Raw genomic sequence first — 12,375 nt, 5'->3', positions numbered from 1 at the left:
CTATTTATAGGTAACCACTTGATTCACGTTATCCACTGGGTTTTAAACCATTTCGTACGTTGTCACTTGATCTATCATTTTAGTTCCATAATCAAAATGCCACGTAAGAGCCAAGTACAAAGTTTCAGTGACGCCGGTCTGCAATATCAACAACATACCACATGAAGTATTTAATCTTATCAAGAGAACCAGACGTTAGTTTCACAAGATTGGTCCTCTATAAATATATGCTGAGCAACAGTTGTTTTCTTTGCTTCATCTCCCGCTCTGTCAATATCCATTACTATGCATATAACTAACTCCTAAAACCACTGAATGAAACCTTAGTTGTGCTAAAATCACATAATTTCTCCGTGTTCTTAGACATACTGAGATATACGACCAGCATTTCCACTCCAGAAAGTGCCCTATCAACTTGTACAATTCTTACCTCACAACTTCAATGTCAGCTCTTTAACACCTTCAGGTTCTCTTAAGAAATGCCTCAGAGAACCACATATGACTATCAGATGGTTTACTTATGAATATAGCAGTTTTTCATCAACATCAACCTATTCTAAGAACATCAAATGCTTACATTTTATTCAGTTTTTCTAATGGGCTAATGGCTTTCTTAGAATACAATTTCATCCTGAAATACATTTAATTGTAATAGCATGGGCTTTCGTCATCACAGACTTTGGCCTTTCTTATGAATCATATTAATTGATCTCAGTATCAATTTCTTAAATTTTTGTAAACCAGCTTCTTTACGTTTTTTATAAACTAATCTACAGACCATAACTTTTTAATCCAAACACTCTTATTTCAATTAAAAGACAATGGTTTTGTTGATGAAATATTTGAAAATATTCTTTGGTAATTCTTAGTAATCCATATTTTGCAAAGATATTTACTTCAGCAAAGACCAATTAACTGTAAACCTCACAAAATGTTAATTTCAATGACTGCTGTATAAAGATGTCTTGCACACACCTTAACAACAGCCAAACAAAGATACTTACATATCGTAAGATAAGAACAGGAAGTCAGAAATACTTGGGAAAATACATTTCTGAAAGACTATACAGGTTATGACAGTTGACTATGATATTATTGTCTCAGTACAGCTACATGCCTGCAAAATGCTCTAATTCACCAAGCAGAGAAGAGAATGTCATGATTCTGACAACTTTAACAGAAACTGAAAGCATCCAAGTATCCTTAGTGAAGCTGACTACATGCAGATGTTAAAAATCAGAAACTGTTGTGAAACTCTACCGAACCTTTAAAAACAACAACAGTCAGAGAAGGGAGTGCAATTACGAGGTATAGATAATAATTAAATGAAATTTGATTAGAGGGCACAGATTAACATTCACTTACACAAAATACCTAAGAAGTTCAATTTAAAATCAAAGATAGGCAAGAACTATAGCTAGGAGTGCATGTGAAAGACACGTCATTTCTTTGTTCTGCTGTAATAACACAGCCCTGATCATCACTATATATGCAAAACTAGTTATTCCAGAGAAGATAAATAAAAAAAACCAAAAAGCTCATAACCAAAACATGAGATACAGCTGTTCTTCAGCTTATTGTATTTTTAACATGTTACTGAAATAAGGGAGCAGAAAATTGTCCTGAAATTAAGAGAAACCTTTTACTGTTTAGTTAAAAATGTTATGAAGTTGGTACTTTTCGGTCTTCTTAAAATCATTTTACATAATTCTGTCTTACTGCCTGAAAAATTAAAATGTGACTCGACAGCTGTTTCTTCTGCTGCTGCATTGACAATGCTGCTCTATGATATTTCTTTTTTTTCCAACATTCGTGCTTAGGCATAGCACTCCTGATAAACTGATGTTTCCTAGTGAATGAGATTTCTAATCCTTTAACAGCAAGCACTATACCACAAAAGCCCAAATATGCCAGTAAATGACTGTTAGAACAATTCCCAGTATCAATGTGCCTATGGTATCTTATAACACAGCCAGGTATAGGGTATAATGATCTCCAAGGATGTGGCTAAAGCCTTACTATCCAAGGACTGATGTATCAAAAGCAGGTCCAATGCAAATTACCTGATTTATGCAACCATTATGGTCATTGCTGTCCATATAACAGCATCACAGAACTAAAGAAGTCCCTTTTTTTTTTTTCCCCCCTTTCCCAGTGTTCTTCTGCTCCCAGTTGGCAAATCTGCTCAAGTACAGGTCTTGTTTATTCCTTGTGACTATTGGTGGTTTAAACTACTGTTTGTACATGTTCTAATTAGCCAGCTCTACTAAACTCTTGACAGTTGACATCACTGCTAAAGGAAGTTCAAGAAACCAAGAACTCTGGAAGAATTGCCAATCCATCAGGTTAGCAAAGAATGAGTATCTATGAATTTGTACTCAATACAGAATTATAAAAAGTCATTTTTCCAACAAGCATTAACTTTCATTCTTCTTCAGATAAAAATTGTCAAAAGTGCATCATGACTCTTCACAAAATACACAGGAAAAAAAGCCAAACATCCCACACCACTAGTGGGTGTTCCTGGAGAAAGCCCTGTTTCATAAGGAAAAACATTACCAGGGCCCAAAAGGAACAGGATATATAACATTCAGAGAATTCTAAAAGCCCCCTAGGCCTAGACTTATTTTTAAAAGCAAATTATTGTCTAGTGATTAAAATATGTAAATATAAAATGCTTTTACCTCTATCATCCAAGTTGCTACATCAGTATGTGAACAGGCACCAAAAAAATCCCAATTCCCAGTTCTTACATTCAGAAGGCAAAAGCCATTGCTATAATTATATGCATGGCAAAATAAGGCAGTGATTGCTAACAATATGCTAACAATATGGTTTAGTTTGTTCTTTAGATGTGAACCATAACTCTCAAGTAAACATTTGGCATTTTAAAAGCATTTTTACATGCTAAAGTTGTAGTGTATTATATAAAATTCCAAACTGACACTGAATACAGTGGTGTCCAGCTGCCTTAATAGCTATACAATGCTTGCTGCAGAAATAAAATGAGAATAAGCATTAGAAAGCATGCAGCTAAGAAGTTAAAATATCTGTAACTTAAGAACTATAAGCAACATTTAGTAAGTTTAAGTTAGAAAAGCTTTATAATTACTGAGCTTGATTTTAGACATGATCTTGTCCATTTTCACATCATACCGTATAAATGCATTCAATAAATAAACAACTAGTATACACAACTTTTTAAAATACAGCTCATTAGCCTTCTTGGACAAAAAATAGAAACTGATTTGTACACGGAATATCAACAGCTTCCACTTAACATGAAAAGAGGGTCACGAGCAAACTCATGGAAAGATTTTAATGTAGACTCTTCACTGAACCATATTTCAACAAAGCCTTTCCCAACTGCAATTTTTAGGTGCAATTACACAAATATACTGCTGGACATAAACTTATTAAGATGAGTAAAACATGATTTTTTTTTTTTCCTAGCAGCAGGTAGTCATTTAAGAAATTACAGTATTACAGTATGTTACTAGGCCAGTCAAAAAATCCTGCATAGTCTTACTGTAAGAGCTCAACATCATAACAGTAACACATGCAGACTGAGCATCTTAACGTCCCTGTCATAAGCTATACCATATTTACACGCTGCAGTCAGTGTTAGGCAGAAATTGAAGCCAGAGCTATTCAGGAGAAATACACATCCATGATCTGTTTCTCAATTTAAATTATATTTGCAATTATAAATTAGGTATTTCACTACACGCTAGTGGCATTTTACATATTAAAAAGATCAATTAATGCACTACATTCTTAGCCAGGCTTAAAATAAATGACTCCCCACATTCAAACTATAATTTGCTTCAGACAACATGGGCTTTAATTTGCAAACTCTTCAGTACGGATGTAGGCAGAACCCACCTCATGATTTGTGTAGAGCTCCATCCTGGGTAAACACAGGGCTACACAGCACAATATGCAAATAAAAGGTATGAACCTCATTGTGATATTCTTCCCAAAGATTTTTTTAAGTCAGACTCATTATTGTCAAAACAGTATTTAAATAACGCCAGCAAAAAACCCCAATGCTTTCATCTTTCCAATTTAAGTGGTCCTTTTAATGCCAAGTTAACATTATAATGGTTTATCTATGTTGGAGAATTTAATTCAGTTTGTTCTTTCAAGCACAAACAATTTTAAAGGAAAAACTGCACCATGTATTCAAACATGTGATTTTATGTTTTCATATCTGTTACTTCTACATTAATTATTCAAAACAAGCCTCTCTCATGTCACTTACTGAAGTGCAGATGTAAATAACAAGAGCTGTGTGTGAATATACAGAATTCTTACAACAAAGCAATATGGCAATTTCTTTAACATCTTAAGCATGTAAAATACCAGATCACCTACTTCCTTTTCTTCCCAATTCTAATAAGAAAAACAAATCTGAATTTATCTAATTTCATAAATGAGTCTAATTTCATAAATGTTTTCTTCTGCCCCCCACCATCTTCCTAGTATTTAACCTTTGGTGATATCGTTTCCAGTTCAATTAATACAATAAAAAAGCAGAGGGGAGAGAAGTAATGGAAGAACGCCAAACCAGGCTTGCTCTTGTATCTATACCGTGATACCTACAAGAACGCTGTTATTGATCGGTTAAAATTACAAGGAACAGAACTATTCACCATAATTAAAAAAAAAAAAAAAAAAAAAGGAAATGGATGCTTTTCAAATTACTGAGTTTGGATTATAAATCAAGCCCGTTTTGCTCATAAAACCCGTAACACTGTTAACAACCATCAGCGAAGTGCCAAAGACAGCAGCCAGCCACCAAAATTGTTGCAGGAGAGACAAAGGGGATCAAGGTCAGCATTCTTCTAACGCAAGAGCTAATCCACTCTTATAAACACGGTACTGGCACTGGTGGGCGTAATAAATTTGAACAGAAATATAAAATACACATGATCCCACCTGATTTCCACCGTCCTTTCGAGAGAACCATTTTGCTCTACTGATCTCAAGCCATTACATATCTGAGCGAGGAAGGAGAGGGAGGAGTTCACAGAAGTTCAGGGTCAGACAATGTTCACGTATCCTGTCAGCTTCTAACTCAAAGCTCAGAGAAGTACTCTTATGCCACGCACTGAAACCTACATATTTTGGGTGTGCGTGTGGGGGGAGACCTGCAATAGGAGCGATGTGTCATACGTGCGGAGGCTGCGAGGAGAAGAGCTGTCAGGAGAACGCTGCCTCGCTTGAAGAGGAGGAGGCGGTGGGGAAAGGACGGTGACGAACACAGGATCACCAAAAAATCCGGCGGTGCTCAGGGGCTGCCATCCCCGGCTCACCCTTCCCTTCGCTCGGCTCTCCTCGCGGAGGGCTCAGCCTCCCGGAGCTGCTCCCTAGCCCCCGCAGAGCCGCTCCCAGCCGCCACCGGCAGCGGAAATCCCCCGCAGCCCGGCCCGACCCTGCCCGGGGGCGCCGAGCGGCGCTCCCCGCGCCCGGGGCTCCCCGGGCAGCCCCCGGCCCCCTCGCGGGGCGCTCTCCCACGACCACCATCACTTCCACCCTGCTCCGGGGCCGCGCTGTCACCTCACCCCCCGCGACGTCCCACGCTCCGAGAGGCCGAGAGCCAACACCCCGCCGCGAGCCGGACCCGCACCCCTGGGCCGGGAGACAATGAGCAGCCACAACTCACCAGCAGCGCCGGAGCTTCGCGGGTCCGGGGGCGGTTCCTTTGCCCCTTCTCCTTCCCCTTCTCCTCCGCCTAGGAGCGGTATCCGGCCGCCGGGAGCCGAACCCCTCCTCCCCTCGCCGCCCGAGAGCCTTCGACTCCGCCGGACCGCCGGCCGCGCTCCCTCCCCGAGGAAAGTCACTTTATTCCCCGCTCCAACATGGCTGCTCCCCCCGCCGCCGCCGCCGCCGCAGCAGCAGCTTTCTCCTCGCCGCGGCTCCCCGCCGCCGCCTCCGGAGAGCGGCCGCAGGCCGTGCTCGGGAACCGCCCGGCCGGCCGCTGGCGGTGCCGAGAGCGTCAGCCGAGCCGGGCCGCGGGGGTGTGCGAGGAAGGGGCGAGCCGAGGCGAGCCGGGCTGGGCTGCGCGTCCCCGCTGCGGGCTGACGCCTCCGCCCGCTCGCACTGAGCCAGCCCCGCCGGCTCCGGGCGCAGGAGGGGCCGCGGGGACGCCCGTGCGCCGGCGACACCTGGCGGCCGAGGCGGCCCCGGCTGAGCCGGCGGCTGCGCGGGGAGCGGGGGGGGTCAGGGCGGAGCGCGGGGAATGCCCCGGGCGGCGGCGCGGGGAGCGGGGGCTGCCGCAGCGCTTTTCTGGGCCGCCCTCCCCGCTGCGGGGGAGCCCGGCCGCGCCGGGCCGAGTGGGGCGCTGCTGCCGCTCCTCAGCGGCCCTGCGCGGCCGCCGCCTCCCGCGGCAGGAAGTGGGTCTCATCGGCAGAGGCTCCCGGGAAGGCGCCCCGAGGCCCTGCGTGCTGCTGGCTGCCTGAGGGGTCTCCCCGAACCGTTTCGTGTAGGGCAGTAAAAAGGGGCGTTTGCTCGCTTCGTTTTTACCGGTTCCTTGGCAGCGTTTCCTCTTGGGTTTGCAGGGCGATTTAGCTCATCTCTGAGGCATCCTCCTGCTCCCCCTTCCTACGGCTGCCACATTAGTAGCCGAAGTTAAGGGAAGCCGGGTGTCTCTTTAGACTAATTTCTAATTCATGTTTTCCGTATTTATTCTTGTGGTGTTTTCTTTCCTTTGTCTCCTGTATTCACGATTCCCGTACCATCCCCCTTGTCCTCCTTGTGATCGCCCTGACTGCGCCAACCGTGCTGCCTTTCTGCAGCTTAGAATCTTACTCCCGTCAAAGTGATCTAGTCTGTATTTCTTCATTTCTCAGCCGTTTCCAGCCCTAAATTTCTTAAGCTTTGTGTGTAACTGAATGAGACCTAGAAGGTGAAAGCTAGTCTTAAGAGCCAGCTGCTCTGTACTATCTTTTATTCACATTTCCATCTCACAAATAACAAGATCTGTCAGGAAGGCCAAATCTGAACTGGTTTTAGTGACATGCTTTTGAGCTTTAAGTACCAGGATACAGGTACACTTGGACCAGAATTTGGAAATCGTTTTTTTTTTTTTTTCTTTTTGGACATCTGCTAATTTTTGCTGCCTACCTGCTCTTTTGCTTTTGTCACTTCAAATTCAGTTTCATGGAGCCTTTTCTCATCTTCATGCAGAACAGGGTTATGAGTCTTAGCTTCTCCAGACTCTTTGTGGATGCTGAATGAGGCCAAAACTGCTTCATTCTGCAGGCAGGTCTGTACTATGCTGTGTCTAGGTGGAGACTGGAGTAGATTTTAATTTGCAGCAGCAAGCCCCTGATCTTGAGGAACTCCGTGTGCAGCTTATTTGAGCCAGGCCTTCTCCACAGCAGGGCCAAGTGGGAGCTGCCTTCACAGGAGCAGTGCCAGCTGAAAATTCCCCTGCTTCCAGCACTGTTGACCCTTCCAGCAGCACAAGCAAACCAGAACACAGACAAGTATGTTTCCCAGTAAACACACAAGTCAATTGCTCTTGCCTAAAACAGAAGTGCAAGCATGGAACCACTTCTGAAATGCACAGAAATTCACTTTGCTCATGCTGATGTAAATTTCTAGTGAAATTGGTTTCCAATAAAGAGAAGTAAATATGACTCAGAAACAAACTTTCTGTTTATACAGACTAAACATGATTACCAAGGTGTTTTTGCATGTTTTCAAGATGTGGGATAGCTACCTTACACTTGCAAAACTTGTGGGATTTTTAATAACACAGAGAAAGCAGACACTCAAGCTTTGAACTTTCTGGTAATGCAAAGATACCCCTTAGAGATCTCCTTTAAAGCTCAGGACCTACCAGTTCATGCTAGACCTACCAGTTCTCCTGATCTTTGAATGCTAACTAGATGATAGATGTTTTGTTTTATCATGTTCAATTTGAGGGCTATTTTGGGTACGTAGTAACATTAGAAATAATAGTGTGCAAGTTTATTATGTGCATGATTTGTGAAACAAGTTTTTGAGGCAGCACAGTAACGAGTGCAGCACGTCCATTTATTGCAGCACACCCAAGTAAATGCTGCTCCACCTAAGAAGTACTGAGAGAAGGTGGGTTGGAAGTTTATACAGCTGTGTTTTTATACATTAAAAATACCAGTAAAATATGTTTGTTTTACTTGATACATATTCATGTCTGCTGTTGATACTTCTGTTATTACAGGAAAAGTAATTTTGGCAAATAAAGGCAGAAACTAAAAAAATGAGCGGTTAGGATGAGTCACCCAAGAAATAAGGGGTCAACACTGATTGCAGTGTAATTAGAGTATTTTAGGGTTTTCCACTTGTAATGGGGAGAATAATGAATTGTTAAGAGGGAAGATTTTGTGACAGTAGAACACTTGATATGCATTTGGCCTTTGGATCTGCCACTACCTCATGACCTCGGATGAAGATTTTCACATCTGCAAAAGACAGTGCAGAAGGAAGACAGAGTGACAGTCTTAAGTTTGAAATGTAGGCACTGGTTTTGATTGATTTATCCCATGGGTCTGGTTTTATAACTATAGCTATTGATTTGTTTTATTATTTAGTGGATTATGTAGCAATCAATCATATTTCCATCTAGCTAACCATGATTATTAATATTTTAAACTAGTTTTAAGATGGATTGGCTGGTGAGTGCAATAGGTCTTCTCTCTAATCCAGCAAGAATGGAATACACCCAGGTTACATGGAATGAATTATTGCCACTGGACAATCTGATGAAATCTACATCAGCCATTAGAATATAAATCCAGCAGTAGGAATACAGTGCTGTCAGGGGACTGAGATTTCCTGCTTTGAAAATGAACACTTTGGCTTTACCTCTACATTTCTTCAACAAAAGTATGTAGTTATTCTGTGACAGTAAAAGTATGGGAGTTAAATTAGTGGAGTTCACCTAACGGTAGATGGAAACCCTACAAAAACATATGCATTTTTAACACAGTATGTGTGGAAAGCAGTTACCTCCCTGCCAAGAGGCAAGCTCAGGATTCTGGGTCACTGCATCGGGAGTCAGCGGCCTTGCAGTCAGTCAGCAGTGTGGGAAAGCATTGTGCTAAACTACAAGGCATGTGTTCGTTTGCAGGGGAAAGACTGAAAACCTTGGCAGGTTATTAAAAGAGGAAATGGTTTCCAAATACAATATTCTGTTTTGAAATGCAATTGTTTTTTTCTATTGGATGCCAAAAATTTCTGAAGAATGCAATATCCTCTAACTAATTGTATCTGTGCTCTGCGAAAAGAAGCAGGGCTATTGTTCTCCTCTCAGCACGAGCTATTTATGTATTAGTCTGTGTAGCACTCCTTTCTGTAATGATTGTCTTCCACCTACGCAAAACTCCAATCCATTTAAAATAATCAAATTAAGATAGTTTCTTGCTTTCTTACACCAAGCTGATATTCATAAGACAGTGTTTTCCAGGTTACTTGGATTTAGTGCAGGGCCTCTAAACTAAATACAGTACAATTATATTACCTCACTGGATGACCAAACCCCTTCCTTTCTGATGAATGGAAGCAGGAAGTAGTAACATGAAGGAGGTACCCCTTGATAGAAGCAAAAAGTGGTATACTTCTGCTAACAAGAGCTGTAGCCATTTCTACCATGATTTCTGTAACTGGTACCTGGTCATTGTTTTAGTTGCACTTTGCTGTAGCTGTGTATATTTCACATAGGTACATTGCGGAAAGTTACTGTTTGTTCTTGTAAATCTTGCTTTTGGCAAGCAGGAAAGAGTTCTCAAAGTGAAAATAGTAGGGTGTTCATTATCTACACATAAGATTTTCATTTGCATACATGTGTTTGGAGACTGATTAACTGCTGCAGAAATTACTGGAAGACTAAGCTCATTACCTGTGCTTAGCTTCTATCTCTATATTCTCATTTTATAGCATATTAATTTTTGTAATATGTGATGCAACATATTCATATTGTTTTCTTCCTTTATATTGCTAAACCTTTTAGTTCCTATATGTAATGTTACAATATCCTGTCACAGTGCTACTTAAATATTGTTTCTCATTTCTTCACACCTTGCGTCTCTAAATTTTGAAGAATATTTATCGGTCATGTAGACAATAATTTCAGTATCTTTACAATATCAGAATTGATGCTTTTATTTATATCTGGCATTTATGATGTTTGTACATACAAAGTATCTACCAAGTTGTATATATTTTTTGAATCTGGAGCACAGTTTTAGTGGAAAATCTAGTTTCATTGCTTGTTTTTTCTTGACTTTTTTTTCATCCAGATGGACATTCCTCCAGCTAATGTAAATGAAATCTTTCCATTGACTTTAGCAAGAGTCAGCTTAGCCCTTGTAGAAGGAAGTTAATAGTATGGAGACAGACTCTTTGTACAGTTCTGCCTGGGTTTGCAAACAAACACTAGACACACCTTTATTTCTCTACTACTTCTCTGAAAGACAGGACATCCTGCTTTTCAAAACAAAAGATATTAAGCCTACTTCAGCTAGGGTGATTACCATACTCAGATAGAAAACATTAAGGTATTTTCTGTAGATTATCTAAAAATGAGGTTTGTGCCTTGGATGATAAATCACTATAAAAATCTAGCCTAATTAAATATTTTTTTATTCTCCCCCCCACCCCCTTTTTGTTTTGTTTACATTTTGTGTTGGAGACTAAAGGTGGTGAAAAGATTTTGAGCAAAAATCTTTTTTTGTTACATTACCAGCAATGAAGATCTGCTGGTAATGAAAATTGGTCACTTGTATATGCACACCTCTGCTGCTTGTCCCTTTCAGGTACCATTCAGGGATACACTTCTCCCTTCATGAAACAGAAATCTGAAATGGCAGGGGAAGAGGCTTCTATTCTTCTCTGTTTCTTTCATGTAGGTTCAGTGTCTCAGACAGAATAGCAAGCATCTCTTTCTCTTCATGGCAAGTAAATTGCCTCGTAGAAATTTGCAGTCATTATTCACTGAATTGATTAGAAATGCCATCAGTGAGTCTCAGAACATTTGTATCGTTGCCAATTTGAACTACTTAGTGGATTTGAAATTAAAGCACAAAATACACGGAGACTCCTGGAGTTAGAAGACTATAGGTGTCAAACATCTTGGTTATTCCTTATTGTAATGGTTGCTCTCTCCAGAGTGTTTCAGGACTTAAATGAAATTGCTTTCAGTCATGACAGCTGGTTACTTTCCTGTAATCCTGTTACATAAAACTTAAGTTTGTTCTAGAGAAGATGGTATCTGTTCCAGTGAAGATGAAACCAGATCATTCTCAAATTTCTCTTTTTAATGCTGGACATGAAGATGTAGAGAGACATGGAAATAAAAGAAGTGGGAGCAGAACTAAAATCTGAGGTAGAGAATATGATGAGAAAAGGCACATGAAAATGGAACCAGTGTGCATAGTGAATGCTGGAAGTAAAATGAGACACAGGAAATCTGGGCATAGAATGAAATGATCTGAGCAAAACATAGGCTATCTCAGTGAGAACGGAGTACTTCACACATTGTTTTCTGTATGCCACAGGTCAAGGGTATATGATATGTTTTTCATGTGCAGAGACTTTCTTATATATTCTAGGGATCCCTGTGCATACTCAGATCAACTACATTTTGGAGTTTTTTGTGCACTGGCTGCTGGTTGGCTGACTGCTTTGAAATGTATAATGGCAGCTTTAGAGATGTCAGTAGGAGGTAGCCTTTGCAAAACAAGCACTACAGATAGAGAAGGGGGACAGGAGGAGATCTGGGTTGGATGAAAGAGAACACAAGAGAGAATATATGAAAAATAAATGCAGGAAATTAGGAAGTAAGTAGATGTAGGGCTTTATCAGTCTCTGCCGAAGGCTTTTACCATTTTGTAATCTTAACAACACTAACTATGCAGGGGAGATAGGTAGAATTAAGATGTTGCTTTTTAACTGCCCCAGCTAGTTGCCCTACCCTTCTGCAGAAAGTTATTACACCCTGAGGGAGAGGAGATGGAACCATACCTATTTCCCTGTATAGAGTGGCAATTAGCTTTAACCACCAGTGAGGACATAGAGGCAGGTGAGTCAGACGCCTGTAGTTTCTTCTGACACACCTCCTAGGGAGGGTACCCTCTGGCACATGGGAGGGACAAAGTGCTGAGGTCTGTAATAATTTTTTAAGTTGCCACAGCTACATCAGTCAGGCTTTTCTTAACTAATTTTTGCTGTCCTATGAATCCTGCTTTAGGCAGTTCTGTGTATATTTATATGTTGGTGCTAGGTTTGGAAGACTCCATCCAAGTGAGGCAGAAAAATGGGTGGCATAAAACCAGAAGAATATAGATGGCAGCTCCTATCTGCTCATTGAAATAAATGCTTCCTCTT

At 41.2% G+C, this 12,375-nt stretch overlaps 1 protein-coding gene across 6 annotated transcripts in view; it reads right to left on the bottom strand.

Moving 5' to 3' along the window:
• CDK17 (cyclin dependent kinase 17) overlaps positions 1 to 6,447 on the bottom strand; it is a 94,083-nt gene extending 87,636 nt beyond the window's left edge. Inside the window, exon 1 of one of the 6 annotated variants that reach the window (XM_086887706.1) lies at positions 5,669 to 6,447. The gene's annotated coding sequence lies outside the window, so the exon portion shown is untranslated. Of the gene's footprint in view, positions 1 to 4,941; positions 5,409 to 5,668 lie in introns of those variants that run through there. The other 5 variants (XM_086887703.1, XM_086887702.1, XM_086887704.1 and 2 more) reach the window with 5 other exon arrangements.
• Positions 6,448 to 12,375: the final 5,928 nt, after the last annotated feature.

Source organism: Cyanistes caeruleus, chromosome 4, assembly GCF_971803275.1.
Source record: "Cyanistes caeruleus chromosome 4, bCyaCae1.hap1.1, whole genome shotgun sequence".
NCBI lineage: Eukaryota > Metazoa > Chordata > Aves > Passeriformes > Paridae > Cyanistes > Cyanistes caeruleus.
Note: the sequence above shows the minus strand (reverse complement) of the source record. Positions and strands in the feature narration are given on the sequence as shown.